This window comes from Amblyomma mixtum, unplaced genomic scaffold, assembly GCF_055824585.1.
Source record: "Amblyomma mixtum isolate Tamu unplaced genomic scaffold, ASM5582458v1 scaffold_19, whole genome shotgun sequence".
Taxonomy (NCBI): Eukaryota; Metazoa; Arthropoda; class Arachnida; order Ixodida; family Ixodidae; genus Amblyomma; species Amblyomma mixtum.
Genome location: NW_028317716.1, coordinates 1139043 through 1155724, shown reverse-complemented (window position 1 = coordinate 1155724; position 16682 = coordinate 1139043).

The following is a 16682-nucleotide window of genomic DNA, read 5'->3' as shown; positions in this document are numbered from 1 at the left end:
TAATTGAAGAGGCACCAAACATGGTGGCCACACTCATGGGGTCCACCTAGGTGGCTGTTCTCGGGTGCTGGAATATGAGGCACGGCTCTAGTAAAGGTTCAAGCTAGCACGGATGCTTATAACAACGCAGCCGACATATCTTTCTTGTTTAACAGACGTCCCACCGATTCCCTTTGCCTCGTTGGCACTAGATCCGCTTCTGACGCATTCAATATCTTCCACCTCTTACAAGCAGCCTACGCGTGCTCTTCGCAAAGCCGAAAGTTGGGCAAATAAGATAACGTTCATGATGCAAAAACAACACAAAAGGATCACAAGGGACGGAATGGGAACGACGCAGACAAGCGCTTGCTCTTATGCCCCCGTGTAACTATCCCTTTCCCCCCAACCTATCACGGGTGGAGAAGGTATCTCTTAGGCGGCTGCGGGCCGGATTGGGCGTTACCCCTGCAGTTCGCCACCAGTGCCTAAGTAAGAAGATTCTTGCGCCGGAATAATGCCCTCACTGCGAAGCACCCGCTTCCGTCAACACCTACTGTGTACATGCTTAGGAACTTCGCTTGTGCGTGCTCGTGTTCTTCAAGATACAGGCTTGTCTTCCCATATAGGCTCGAATTTCCAGTTGTGGTTGATGAAAAATAACGCTCGAAGCTTATAGGACTTTGTTTCATAACGTTCCTTACTGACAACACGTTTTATGCCCTGTTGCAATTTGAGCATCACAAATAATTAAACTCTTGCGAACAGACGGCACACAGTACAAGACGGGCAAACTGGTCGGTGAGATTGGCGAGCAATCAAAGCGGATAGTGATCGGTAACCACAGTGAAATGTTGCTCGCATAAGCAGCCACAAAACCGCTGAACGGCAAGAACTGCTGTGTAATGCTAGATTTGCATGAAGATTCGCTTAGGAGCGACAAGTGTAAGCAATAACGTTTTCCTTGCAACCATAAAGTTGAATCGGCACGGCACCAACGCCAACACCACTGGCATCGGTATGCACTTCTGTTGGGATGCAACGATTGAAACTGTGCAGAATGGCAAGCAATATTAGGAGAAACAAGATCTAGTAAAAAGAAAAGTAACACTTAGATTTACAAGTGTAAAGAGCGTCATTGAGGAGAAGGAACATGAACAGGTAAGCGATGTCAGCAAAAAGAGGAATCAAGAGGCAAAAATACGAAGCGAGTCTGAGGGAGCTACCATGTTCATTTACAGTATGATGTATTGAAAATGATGCAACAGTAGCAGACACCTTGGGTTCAGGTCGGAAATTTTCACGGCGAACGCGGTGGTCGTGAACGAATGTCTGACCTTCACCGAATCGACAGTTCGTAGAATTAAGTGCTAGATAAGAGTGTTTCAGGCAGTTCAATAGAAGTGTAAGGCCATCGTTGTGCTCATACATTGTCCGCCCGAACCTGGCGACGCCATCGAGAAGGCATATGAAAGGCAGCCATTTCAAGCCCCTTATTATCGCGTTCATAAACCGCTCGAATGTTGCAGGGCCGTTGCTGAGCCCAAAATCATTACGTTAGAAGCAAACCGACCAGCGGATTTTATGAAACCAGTCTCCATTTCGTCTTCACGGTCCATGGGGATCTGCCAATAGCCAGGCTGCTGAGCGACGCATGAGAACTACGATGGGAATAACAGGCATTGCATGGTGTCATTGATCTGGGGAAGGGCGAGGGCCGAAAAATGCGAAACTGGAGGGTAGCTGCCGTGGAAGGAGGACGGTGTCTGGAGCAGAAGGGAGGGGAATGCTAAAAACGGAGGGTGATTGCTACGAGAAGTTTTGATGGTGTGTTTACTGCGGAAGAAGAAGGAGAAGGGGTTACTGTAGAAGTAGGACGGTAAGGAGGCGGTGGACACGATTGCCCAACAGCAAGAAAATTACCGAAGAGGGAAGAATCCAGCGAAATAAAGAGCGTTGGCGATATGAGAGGGAAGAGCAGCCCGAGAAATGCTGATAGGGTGAGAACTGGGGAACGGGTTACCGGGACGAGGGAGAGGGGATGCCACAGGGAGCAAAACATACGGTGGTAACCGTGCAAGGAGGAGGAGAATTACTTGGAATGAGAATGCTGCGACGAGAGCCAAGGCAGGCCGCTGTGCAGTTGTTAGGGGGTTTATTGCTTACGGAAGACGGTATGGCAAGAGGGCACGCTTGATCGACCAGAAAGTGGTGGCCACTGCGAGCGAGGCGAAATGGATGACTTAAGGGTTTCTACCACGGGCACTATGTGCAGTATGGTTACCGTAGAGGGAGGCAAGGAGGGGTAGAGCGGATTGAAGAAGGTATGGCGACAGGGGAAGAGCATGAGCGACCAGAAGGTGATTGCCTTGGCGAAAGTAATGAAAGGCTTAACGGACGCTGGGTGCGAAGGGAACCACTCTGAAATGCGTTGTGCAGCAACCAATCGAAGTATGCGAAGTGTTGCATATGCGAGGAGCAGTGCTATAAGGTTCGGGTTATGCAGAGTAATTTCAGTTTGGCACCGCGAATTGACAAAATGAAGCCATTTATAATACACGAATAAAACAGATAGACCTGTTTTATCAGTGGTCGCTCCACAACGCATCAGGAAATCTGAGAGTAATATCAGGCACAGCTGCAACATAAGAGGAAACAGGTGCTGCAGCTTTCGCAGTAGAGACATAAGTGATTTGCAAAGGACTGCTTTCAAAGAAATAAAAAAATGAGCCAAGGGGTGATGCATTAGCATGATTCCGCGCTCAAAAACGTTTTCTTTTCTTTATTTCCTCGTGTCAGTTACCAAAAATGTAGGTGAACCGACAATAATAAATCACCTTCTCGTGGTCCTCTATTGTGCCTACTGTTATCATCATCTAAACTTCATCCACTGTAACATAAACGCCTCTTTTATATCCCTGCAATTAACCCTGCCCTGTGAATTTGGAGCCAAGTCAACACCCTCACTACTGATCCGCAACTAGTCACCTAATTTTCTGGCGCATGTGCAACTCTTTCGGTCTTATTGAACGCATTTTGCGTTCTCAGGAAGTTGTTGCTTAGTTTTCCTGCGCATAACCCGACCTGCCCGTTCAAATCTCTCTCTTCATGTCAACATGGACATAATTATCTCTCGTTTCTACCCTGGCTTACTCAACATTCTTGTTTCTTAATTTTTTAGACATATCGCTTCTCTGCAATACATCGCTGCGCAGTACTTACCTTAATTTAACCTCGGCCTTCCTGCCCACTATGTGAGTACCGGTAAAATACAGCTGTTATACGCCTTGCTCCTGCAGAGCTGCGGTAAACTCCTGTTCATGTGAGTGTACCCGCCAGATGAACTTCACGCCAATCTTAGCCTTTTTCTGCATTAAACTTTTTCCTAATACCACTTCAGCCTACCGCTACTTTTTGCCGGCGTACGTCTTCAACCATGATTTACTACTTTTTACCTGCTTTTCTTAACAAGAAAATCTCGTCATAAAAAAATATCCGGAAGAAATCAACCTTTACCTTTCATCCTCAACAACTGCCGATCTATTTTTCTCAACATATCCAAAAGACGCTGCGAGTACTACAGAAATGATAGTGTCTTCAAACCTTACACCCTTCCATATTGCGATTTTGTCATTCCCAAATTAAGGATTATGGACGCTGTGAAACAACTGTAGATATTTTTGAGTGGGTTTAAATATTCCGCTTCACAACTCTGCTTCTGCTAGTCGCCATCAGCGGCTGATATTACAAAAGAGTCAAATAATTTAACGTGCACTTGAAGCCTATTTGCCCTGGTTGGCTGTGAACTGTGCATTTTTTGTCCTTTATGACGTAAATTCCTTCTATTTTCATGTACAGTTTCCTAAACTCAGTTGCTGGCTTGTCCTAATTTAAGCGTTTTTATAGCTCTATATAGCGATTCAATTACCTCGTAAATACCTTATAGGTAACGGGCCCTAACTTGCAAGGCTTCGTAATTGTAGCGTGTTGTGAAATTGCGATATACTTGACGTCATGAAGCATTGTGTATATTGCTACGGGTCGACTCAAAGAAGATGAGGCAGACGAAGTGAGAGGGCGCTTGGCGTGTGATGGGGCTCCGAATACTGTGCAGTGGCCTGTGTTTTGGCATCCGGTGCGCCCTGTGCTTGTGTTGTGTTCAGCGTGAATGTACCAGTGTTGTGCGTGGTGTGTACGCCTCCTGCCACGTAACATCTTGGTGGAGGAGAGGACTCCCCCTTCCTCTCGTTCTGGCCACTTCCACCACGGAGCTTCGCAGCGGTCGCTACACCGGGACGGCTACAAAGACGCAGCCCGGCGGCTCGCCAAGTCCTACTGCCACTACATTCAGGGTCATGGCTCATCCCCGTGACCCCGACATCTTTTCCGGTGCCTCAACTGAAAACGTCGACAGGTGGATCTCGATGTACGAACGTGTCAGCACCCATAACAGGTGGGACCTCACCTTAATGCTCGACAATGTCATTTTCTATTTGTCTGGCACTGGGAGGCAATGGTACGACGCCCGTCAGGTTGAATTAACTAGTTTAGACATCTTCAAAGAAAACCTTCGCGCTCTCTTCGCACCTCCATATGCTTCGAAGCTCGCAGCCCACAAACACCTTGGCTTGCGTGCACAGTCCTCCAGTGGAAGTTACATCACGTACATTCAAGACGTGCTTGCCTTATGTCACCAGGCTGACACTTCATGTCGGAATCCAAAAATGTGGGCCACATCCAAAAAGGGATTGCGAACGACGCTTTCCATTTTCTTTTCTGCAAAGGCTGTGATACCGTGGATGCCCTTATTAATGAGTGCCGTCTCTTCGAGCAAGGAAACAGCCGGCGCATATGCGCATATTTCCACAGTTTAAACGACATCCAATACGGCCGCCACATCTTCATGTGTGTTGCAGCAGCCACCAGCTAGCACACCTCCCACTTCGCCTCTCAACATCACCGACACAGTCACCCGGATCGTTCACCGCGAAATGGAGGCCTGTGCACCTGCGGCCCCCCAACCCACGATCCCCAGTCACCCTTGCCCGATGTGTCCCTTATTTAAGCCATCGTGCGAGAGGAACTCACAAATTTGTATCTCTCACGTGCTATCTGTTCCATCGGGAGCTCTAGCGTATGGCCACCAACCAGGAATGTTCTCTGTCCCATGGCTCCGTACTTTCGTCGCTACCTAAATCCAGCAGAGTGGAGGACGCCTGATGATCGCCCAATATGTTTGAACTGTTCCTGTGTCGGCCACATTTTCCGGCACTGCCGCAATAGATGGTTTCGACTCCTCGCACCGAGCTTTCCTCGAGATGTTTGACATTATCGACAAGTGTTCTTCGCCTTTTCCTTCCTTCTTGCCTGCCTTCCTTTTATCCTTTTGCTTTTTTCATTTTTATAGCCCGTTTTGGCTACCTTTAAGCACTACTTTCTGTCTTTACTAGTTATTGCTGCCTGCGTGAGGGCTCTTTACACCTCACGACATTTATCGATTTCATTGATGTTACCGCTTTTATCGCTTTGGTCGTATTCATCACCCGCAACTGATAACTTCATGTGCTGACACGACTGCTCTTAATTCCAGTGACCGCGCAGCCATTATCTTGGTGTACTGCCCCGCTTTGCGACCGCATATTGATTGCCTCCCAAATGCAGTTCAGTTGATAGCTCCCGTGTTTGTCTTCTTCCTTTCCTGTCCTTTGCCTTGCGCTGTGCATTCATCATCACATTAAGATGTATCATCATTGACGTGTATGTGCACACTGCATCGGCTTCGGTTTGCTGCTGCATTTTTTGTTTTAACGGCACAGCATTAAGACTTCTGTTGGGCAGAAAATCCAACATCGCCGTCGTCGTCGTCGTGAGCGTAAAATCCTCGCAGTGTCAAGCAGGCTTGCTTGGTTTGTCAGCGAGCTCACCACTGTAGCAGGGCGGCTACAACATGGGGCGCATGGAATCACAGACATCAGGTTTAAGCTTTTTGCCTACACCTCCTGTACTTTCGTGGATTATGTGCGGTGTGTCGCCCAGTGACTAGGACAGCTAAAAGCACCGGTTCCGCAAGGACCGACGTGAAACGGTAGGGTGAGGAGGCAGGTCCCTGTGCATTGTACGGTGCCCATGCCCAAGGAAACGCGCGCGCACGCACGCACGCACGCACGCGCGCACCAACACACACGCGCACACTTACACGCACGCACGCACGCACGCGCGCACCAACACACACACGCACACTTACACACACGCACACTTACACACACGCACGCACGCACGCACACACGCACACACGCACACACGCGCACAAACACACACACGCACGCACGAACACACACACACACACACACACGCACACACACAAAGAGAGAGGCGGCAGTGTTGGAGACAGGAAGCGCGATGCTTGTCAGCACACCCACAGCCCTAGCATTGAGCGGCGAGCGAAGCAGCGACAGGAAAGGGAAGCGAGCAAGGCAGCAGCCACCGCGCAACTTTTAGCGACCACAGCTGCAGCCACCGCACAAACAGAAAGATTATTGCGCTTAAACTTAAGCCAAGATAATTAGTATTTAAACCTCAATTTTTAAGATCCTCCAGCATACCGCACGGTGGCATTAATAGTACGAAAACCAAGCTTTGGAGACTGCAGATATACCTAGTTGCCACGTAAAAAAAAAGTGCAACATTTTCAGTGAACAAGTTTCATATAGCAGTGAATGTTATAGTCCACAATCAATGCATAAGCGGGCGACTGTGTTCGGCTGTCTTTGTCGAACCTACAAAAAAGCAGATGGAAGAAAACAGACGGGGTAACGATGTGATACCTAGATAACATTTGATGTAATCTAGGGACCCTTCTCAGAAAAGAACAATAGTATACAGCTAAGGCCATCACTATGATTAGATTCCATTAAAAAGTTTTTTAGTGACCTCTGATCCACCGTTTAACTGGCCTTTGACTCATAGTTTGCCCTCGTGCTGTCATGAGAAAGGGGACAGGAGAAACGATGCATGAACTGCACTCTCCTTCAGCATTATTAGTATTTCCGAAGAGAGCAATGTAAATGTATTATACTCACTTTGCACATTTCTGTCCTCTTGATCTGCAAATAAATAAGCACCTTGTCATTTCAGAACTAAGATTGATTTTATCCGGGATATTTTTGGCGATGCGAACATCTAAAGCTTAAATTTTTCCCCATGTTTAAAACTACACTATAACGCTGTGAAAATCGCCCAGCCCTCTAGAAGGTAACCAATTACAGCAAAAATGCATGTTTTCAGCGAAAGCAATGCATTCTTCCTGCCCGACCCTGGGTGGCTGGACCCGCGATACCATGGACGGCGCCAGTCTTTGACGCGGCACTCAAGACAAGTTCAGCCTACCAGAACTCTGGAGACGTGCCCTCCACGTGCGGCCTCTTCCAGCAAACATGTAACACGAATACCATAATGGTCGGGGCCTGGCATGAGCGGAAGCGCTAGCCCGACATTATGGCAACAAAACAGGTGTATACTACGCGGACGCCTCCGGTCCTGACCACGGGTGACGGTACACGGTCGCGGTGGTTCAAACAGCAACACAGTTAACGGCCTCACCTTCACAGCCAGCAGTGCAACAAGAGCAGAAGAGGTCGCGATTGCTCTCGCGGCCTCACATTCCGATTCAAAATACATAACCACCGACTCGCGAGGGGCCTGTCAGAACGTCGAACAAGGCTGCACTCCCTTCCTAGCCTTTCGAATCTACCAAAATTGCATACGGGATACGGACCCCGCACACCGTTACCTTATATGGGCCCCTGTTCATCAGGGGTTGGCAGGAACTGAGGCAGCAGACGCAGCCGCCCGCGCGCTCTCTCACCGGGCTGTTTTCTCCTCCCCACCCGATCAGGAACCCGATTTTAATCCGGTGTATACATTCAAAGATATTACAACCTACTATAAAAATAGTCATCGCCTTTACCCTAGCCCATGTAAAGGCCTGAAGAAGGCGGATGAGCGGCTCCTTCTCCGTCTTCTCACCAATACATTGCTGTGCCCGGCAGCAGTGAAACATTTTGACCCCTACTTTAGCGGCAGCTGCCCACACTGTAGTGCAGTGTCTTCTGACACCTATCGCATGGTGTGGGCCTGCCCCTCCAACCCCGCTGTTCCCCCCATCCCCAACCCAACCCGGGAGGACTGGGAGGCGACCCTGATCGGCTGCCACGACTTACAAGCCCAACAAGCCTTAGTCGGTCGCGCCCGGGCGGCAGCCACCGCCACTTGGGTCCTATACTACGGACCTCCACCTAGTACTTGTAAGGATCAGTCCCTTACGGGCTGATCCAAACACACCTCCTGTCCCCTTCCCCTCTTAAGAAATATTTTCACCACCACCACCACTAGAATCAGGCGACTTCACTTCCGTATGTATGCGTGGCAAAAGACTAAAGCTATTCTTATTTTCCCTCGTTTTGTATAATTTTTACATGCACCTTTTAACTACTTCTTAGTACCCAGTGACCGGATCATTACTGGGACTGGTATCATGGTTAAAACTGATGCTTGGGCGAGTTGGTGTGACATTTTTCTGAAAAACAGCGCCAACTTTCATGACGACGGAAGGACAGCGCCCGTCTATGTCTCTGTCTTCAGTCCTCGTCCGAGTTCGGGCTGTTCTTAGGGCACAAATATCAAGCGTTCCCCGGGTTGGTGCTGGGCTGACCTGATATTCGCTGTTTTAAAACACCTATATTACCGAACTAACTCGATCTGGTGAAGGATAGTGATTGATTGTAAAACGTTTTATTCGCCGGAAAGTGCTTGGTAAGTGGTCGCGTTAAGTGGTCGAGAGTACATAGCTCTCGACGAATTTGTCAGCCCACTCCACCGCCAAAACTTGCGTTCTGTGGTCAGAGGTAGCCAGCACGGTCTCCCACCGCTCGAGAGAAGGATCTGGAACTAGATCACTCGGAGGTGGCTCTATTTTGCAGTCCCACAGGATGTGAATGCAGGTGGCATGTTGGCCACAGTGTTTACAGTTTGGGTTGTAAAGATGTGAATAAATGTGCGCGAGGAGTGACGGGGTGCGTGTCGATCTCGTCTGTAGACGACGCCACGAAACCTCATGTTCTTTAGTAAGTCTTGTGTCTGGAGGGGGGGAAATTTCTCCTCTCTAGTTTTGAAATGATTGGTGAGATCATGATATGTGATCATGGAGTCCTTCGTGAAATTCAGGCAGCCAGACTCATCCACTGCCCGGTCGACGAAACCTGGGGCCTATTGTGGGCTGCCTCGTTCCCCGGATTCCCTGAATGGGCTGGAACCCATATCAGTTCGGAATAATTTGGTGAGAATTTGGTTGCCTTCAGGATTTTAAGGGAGGTGTTTGTAATTAGAACTTTTGCGAAATTATTGATACCCATTTTGGAGTCGCCGAGGATGATGCTCTCTTGGGTATGCGCTAGGGCGAGGGCTATAGCCGCCTCTTCTATCGTTTCAGAGGATTTCGCTTTGATTGTTGCCGAGACGATGTAGTCACCATTCTCGTTCACAGCTACAATTGCCAATGAATTCGTATGTTTGTATTCTGCCGCATCTACATAAAGTGTTCCAGCGCACTGTCTGTATTTATTATGTAAGGCTTTGGCTCGTGCTTGTCTTCTACGCTCATTTTGTAAGGGGTGCATGTTTTTGGGGAGTGGTTTGATTAGTAGGACCGTCCTATAGTCGCGGGGTAAGTATACTTTGGCATCGTTATTCCTAGGTTGAAAGTTAATTTCAAGCCTGGTAAGAATACTCCTGCCAGTTCTGGAATTGGCTAATCTCTCTGTTTGAGCCAATAAATGGGCTTCTTTCAGTTCATTATAAGTGTTATGTATTCCTAACCTCATAAGCCTTTCGGTTGAGGCATTTAGTGGGAGTCCTAACGCAGCTTTGTAGGCCTGCCGTATCATGCTATCCAATTTGTCCTTTTCTGTTTTCGCAAATATGAGATAACGGGTGGCATAGAGTATCCTGCTTAGCGCAAAGGCCTGGACTAGTCGGCATATATCTCCCTCACCCCTTGTCTTCGATTCGCTATGCGGCGGATTAATCGCGTTCTGCTAGCTCTTTGATTAGGTCTTCAGTTTTACCCTCATATTTATGTATGAGTCTGTACAGTTGACTTTGTTCCACGGGACGTGATTGTTCTGGGTCAAGCAGGTGTCTTAGAAGATGCCATGTCTTCTTATTTCCGAGCTGTCCGTATATGCTTTCACATATTTGGTTACATTGTTGTGTTTCGAGAGTAAGTGAATGTTCCTCGATTCGCCTCTCGATTTCAGCGATCCTTTTGCGGAGTCGCTTGTTGTGTTTTTGCTTCTTCCAGCGTTTTTAGAGGCCTTTTTGTGCCTGCCACAGGTGTAAGAGCTTTGAGTGTGCAATCTGCTCCTCTTTCTCAACTGGCACCGCAATGCTAGTGGAGCTGACATCCTCATTCAGAGAGATAACCCAGTCGTTAAGGTTAGAGATCTCCTTTGGAGCTGTTTTGTTGCGAAGTTCACTCAACTTGTCCAAATCCGTGGTGAGCATTTCTTTAGGTTTGTTTTTGATTTTTGTCGTGGGGAATCTTCGAAGGATAGTAAGTTGTAATACGCGAGGAAGTTCGAATGCCCGAGTTATACTGAAGCGTTGCTGAAGTTGTAGAAACGAGATGTCGCTTTCGTAATATTCAGCTCCAGTACCAACCTTTCCTCATGTTCAACTATGTTCGCGAATTCAAGTTTCAAATCATGCTCGAAAAATATTTCATATACTGATTGAAATTGCATGCCTTATTATAGTGCTCGCCAGTAGTTCAGTTCATAATTTAATGACGAAATACGGATGCACTAAGAGCAGTTGCTTTTAAGAAATTGTATAGTAATTTTGTATTAATCTGTGATTTATGAGTGAACGCATTTAGGGTACATTTTTTAGCACTCTCGCTTTTGACATTTTTATCGACGTAAGATTTTCTTAGTAATTTCTGGTGCGATATTGTTAAGAAAAAGACGAAGCTGGCAGTGGCGCGGGACGGAGCGCTCGCGCTAGGCCAGCGGCCATTAAATAATCTCTTATCCATCGTTCGTCACGCCTCACTCTTCGGCTGGCCGCCACGTTACATTTGGTTTGAGGTGCTGGGGTCCCTTCATCGCCATCCTGGTCCCGGAGCTTCGGTGTCCTGCACCTGCCGTGGACGTCGGCCGTGAGTACCTGGTCCGCGCCGCCCGGCCGTGCCCCAGCCCGCCCGGCCTGAACCGACTTCGCCGCTCACCCCAGCCCCGTCCCCCGCCCTGACCACAGGACACGATGCACTGACGACAGCGACCTTAATGACCCGACCGGCCCAAGACCGACCGAAGACCCACACGTGAAGACACCGCCCCCCTACCCCTGCCGTCCGGTGCGTCCAAGGACAACGGCCGTAAGCTCCTGGCTCCCTCTGGCCCGGATGCTTCGTGGACCGGGACGCATCCTTCGATCAACTCATCCACTGTGGCGGCCAGCACTTCACCACATTGCCACTTCTCTCTAACCTCGAAGCCCATCACCGTTTCGCCCATCCCTTCATTGACGTCTTCTATTTACGATCGGGACGATCGCTCGATGGCCCTGGGTAATGTTAAGAAGAAGACGAAGCTGGCAGTGGTGCGGGACGGAGCACTCGCGCTAGGCCAGCGGCCATTAAATCATCTCTTCTCCATGTTTCATCACACCTCATTCTTCGGCTGGCCGCCACATTAAAATATTATCTGCATGGGATTTTGTAATGTATCGTTCTCTCTAAAGTTTGAAAATGTTTTTGTCTAAGCATGAGCCCTAATCAGTAATTGCAGCAAATTCGACGAGACTGCGGAAGGCAGTAATGTAGAGAAGCTTACGAGCCTGTGAGCCTGTTTTAAAGATTAAAGATTTGGCAGTTTGGTCGACCAGGTAATACCTAGGAATTCATTCCACACTTAGTCATTCGTTTAAAATAAGTAAGGCTGGAGCATATTGGGAGCTTTTTCTTTATGCACGATAGCAAAGAGTCTTCCCAAAGAGCAGCTATGGCCTTCCAGACTCAGGACACTGTTTACTGCGTCCAACGTCATGATGACATGCGGCTATTTCCGGGTTAACAATGCTGTAATTTCGTAAACGGCCCCTATAGAGGAGAATTCTCATTATTCAAATACACCCATACGAGGCTACATAAACGTTTAAAAGTGTTGGAAGTGTAGCATGTGGCGAGTGTTTCAAATCTTTGGACTGTTCGTTAGAAGCAAAAGCGAGTGGTAAAATTTTAACTTGAGGTGTTAAATAAGTAAAACCGGTGTGCTTTTTCCAGGCACTTTCCAGTGAATAAAACACTTTTCATTCAATTGCACCAGCTTTCAGAGCTGTGGTGATATTAATAGGATATTAAATCATGATATTAAATTAAGAAATTAAGAAAAATGCTCTAGGAATTGCAAACGAGCAAGGGACGTGTACTCACCGGGCCGCCTTTTTCGTACTCTGTAATCGTGATCTGCGAAAATTAAGCATTTTTATCGACCGTAAGTAACAGCTTAAGAGTCAGCACAAACACACAGAGGCCTAATGCACGCAAAAAAAATAGGGTGACAAACGTCAGGGTCATTTTTACACCAGGCATGACTTGACACTAACAAAGAACTCTTTGGAGGTTTCTGTGCACGGTTATAAGTTATGGGTTACAAGAAATTAAAATAAGTATCAATTGCAAATGGCGCGGCGATACGTTCCGAAGCAACTCATGAGGAACGCAAACGCAGTACGCAATGTTGCGGATTAATTTAGATCATCTAGAATTCCTTTTTCTGGTCTGATATCACGGACCACACAGGGTTATTTGTATTTCGGTGCCGACACACAATTCCGAAGTTTTGACACATTACGGCAATCAAGAAAATAATACTCGTGGTAAGATATGTATTACATGCTTAAATTGTATTTTGAGCTGCGTTATGGCTCATTCTTTATGTGCGCTTGTATTTATTGAAATTTAATTCCTAGTAATAATTATCAGTACGTCACAACTGGCGGACTTCCGGGAACCTAAATTTAGAGAATTGGATGTTAACGGCTTGATGTGGCACGGTTCTTCTTTCAGCTGTGAAATGACAACACCACCTCACGGAAGGACAAACTCCAGGCATAGAAGATGGAGTGCCCTAGATTTGCTTTCTGACGAGATCGGGGCCAAATGCGTACGCCTTTCTGCCTCAGTTTTAATTGCGCTATAATGTTCTTCCCCCTACGGCAGCAAAAACAAAATAGATGTTTACTGAGCCCATGCATGTACCGCTAATCTTGCAAAAGAACGATTCTGGCGCTCTATTCAGAGCTCAGAAAAGAGCATCAATGCAATGCGCAAATGCGATCAGGTGCCCTAGTGCTCGTGATATTGAATCTCGGGCTTGTTGATTCATATTTCTGAGTTGTGACACCAAGGACAAGGACACGGGAAACCACAATTGACACGGACATCGCTAACCTCCAGCAACTTTCTTTTGGCAAGGCCCAAGTAGTTGTACATGCTACACAGCCGCGACATCTAAGGACGATGTTTTGTGAGACTGACATGGGCGTGCTCAACCAAGCAGTTCCCAGTCTGGCTACCTTATTGCTTCGATTATTTCTGGTGGGCGCATGATGCTTGTCCTTACTCTACCCGACCTGAAAACAATTGCCAACAAGCAGCATCAAACCTTAGCCCGTGTTTCAATGTTTTACAAGCCATTCATCTCGTTCATTCTTTTTTTTTTACTTTCCGTTGAAGCTCCCGAAGATACTCTTTAAGAAAACGACCAATTTGGCCAAAGCAGTGTTGTCCGTATGAGAATGTGATTTCGTACACAACTCCGTGAGTTCTATTAAACGAGCAAAATTTCAGTCTTGTTTTTTTCGTTTATCTGCACATTACAGAAAGGTTTATTTAATTTCCGTAGGCTGTACCACTTCTCAGGGGCTGAAAAAAACAAACTGAAAACTACACCTGTTTTGGAACTCACTGCAGGTACTTAGAGAAGGTGCGATTATAACGAATTACAGCAACATTGTATGTTTTTGAGCTTAACGATGTTTGTGCAGCAGTAATTTGGTGATAACAAGAATAGCCAATCATCGATATCCTATTGGAATATTGCTGGATACTTTTATATAGCTAATGGGGACAGGACTTTTGAATTGGGTTATCGAATCAAAGATTCGCAAACGCCTTTTTGACCAGTTTTCAATGACCAGAATTAAAGGGCAGCAGAGGGTTACTCTGACGCTAAATCCCTGAAAGTGGAGCATGCTGCTAAAAAATACCTCGCATGGCAATACAAGCGGGATAAAAGCTTGCCTGAGCAGGGTATTTTTATTAAAAGCCCTGTATTCAAAGGTTTGGTTTAGTTGGCTTATGGGTCGTAAAGTCCCAAAGCGACTCAGGGTATGAGAGAAGCCGTAGTGAAGGGCTCCGGAACATTCGGCCACCAATGTTTCTTTAACGTGCACTGACTTCACACAGTGCACAGGCCTCTAGAATTTCCCGTCCATCGAAATTAATGCGCCATGGCCGGGATCGAACCGACGCCCTTCGGGTCAGCAGCTGGGCGCAGTAACCATTGAGCCAACGGGGTGGTTGGATTGAAATGAATTCTTTTAATGCTCTATATATTTCTACAGATTTTCAATCTATCTAATTGTATTAGTTACCTGCATATTGTCTTCTTGCCTAAAAATATGAGTTCTGGAAAGAAAAGCTTTACCGTCAAAATGAGCGAGTATGTACTGGTTCTTGCATAGCCCTGATATTAAGGGACCTCTGTGTAGCCTGGCCATACAACTCCGTAAACAATAATCGGACAAGATGATGGTAGCAAGAGCACTTATATATATTGAAGCCTAGCTTATTTTTATTGACAGTAAACACGGGCTCTTTGAATCGAAGGTTTTATTATACTTAATATGCAAAACCAAGAACTTAACCCGCTCGTTTTAACATTGGAGCTATCTGCTAACAAGATGCATTGCTATCTGGGCACTAGCTTCATCTGTCACCTTGCTCTAACGTACTGGGCTTATGAACAACTGAACAGTAAGCTCCTGTTCAACTTCAATTAAACTCATTCCGAACCGGCCAGAAGGGAGATTGCGAATCTTTGCTTGTATAACGCCGTTTGGAAATCCTGCCCATATTTTTTATATGAAAATCCCCAGAAAGAGTGCAATACGCTATCACTGACTGCTCTCCTGGTCTGCTTCAAATAACTGCTGCAGAAACCTTGTTAAGAAGATTGAAAACTAAGGCGAAAGAATGTGCTCGTCTGCCCTGTCAGAAGCAGAAAACACTTCCATCAGAAGGTTGATGAGACACAATAGCGCACAGCAATTGCACATCCCGCCAGTAACGAGAGTGGTAGTAATGAAAGACTTAGGAGCAACGCAAAGCGGGAAAGCAGCTGGTGAGAACCAGGTAACAGCACATATGAAGGACGGAGGGGAGATTGCGCCAGAAAAAAATAGCCACTTTCTATACGCAAAGCGTTACGACCTCGAGCCTTCGATAAGCTTAGAAGAACTCTAATATATATTAAATCTTAAGAAAGGAGATGTCCAGGGCTTCAAAAACACACACCATCAGCTTACAATCCGTTGCCTGCAAGGTATTCAGTAAGGTAATCGCAAATACAATCGGGACAAACATAGACTTCCACCAAACAAATGATCAGGCAGATTTTGTAAAAGCTGCTCTACGATAGACCATATTCACACTACCAATCAGGTGATAGAGAAATTCAAAAATATAACTAACCTTTATATATAGCGTTCATTGATTACGTGAAAGCATTTGGCTCTGGAAACCTCAGGTGTCCAGCAGGCATTGCGGAATCAGGTGTAGAAGAGCCTTATGTGAATGTACTGGAAGATATCTTTAACGACTACACGCCACGGCAGTCCAGAAAGTGAGCAATAAAATTCTAATACGCAAGGGTGTCAGGCAGAAAGACACGGTCTCGCCATTGCTGCTCACCGCCTGTTTACAGGAGGTGTTCCGAAGCGTGCATTGGGGACAGTTGGAGATAAGATTAATTGGGGAATACTGAAGTAACCTGCGATTGGGTGGTGACATTGCCTCCCTATGTCACCCACAAGATGAGCAGCAAAATAAGTTCAATGAGTTAGATAGCAATAACAGCACAGTAGGTCGTAAGCATAACATGCAGAAAACCTAAGTAATGTTCAGCAAAGCGGAAAGTTGGGCAAGTTGGATAACGTTCATGATGTAAAAAATAGAAGCGCTTGTCTGCGTCGTTTACTTTCCGTCCCGTGTGTTCCCTGTGCGCTATTTTTTACATCATGAATGTTCAGCAGTCACGCAAGGGAACAGCAGTTTACAATTCGTGGCGAGGTGCTTGGAGTAGTAAGGAAGTTCATCTACTTAGGGCAAGCAGTTCCGCTGATCCGGATCATGAGAGTGAAATACGTAGAAGAATACGAATGTGGTAGAGCGCATACGGCAGGTTCTCCGAGATCATGACAGGCACTTTACCAATATCCCACAAGGGGAATGTATACAACAGCTGCATTTTACCTGGTCTAACCTACGGGACACGATTTCAGAAAACTTCTGCATTTGTTGCGCACTCCTGGCTTGAAAACAGGATAATATTATTCGAATACTTTGCACTTGTTACGTTAAT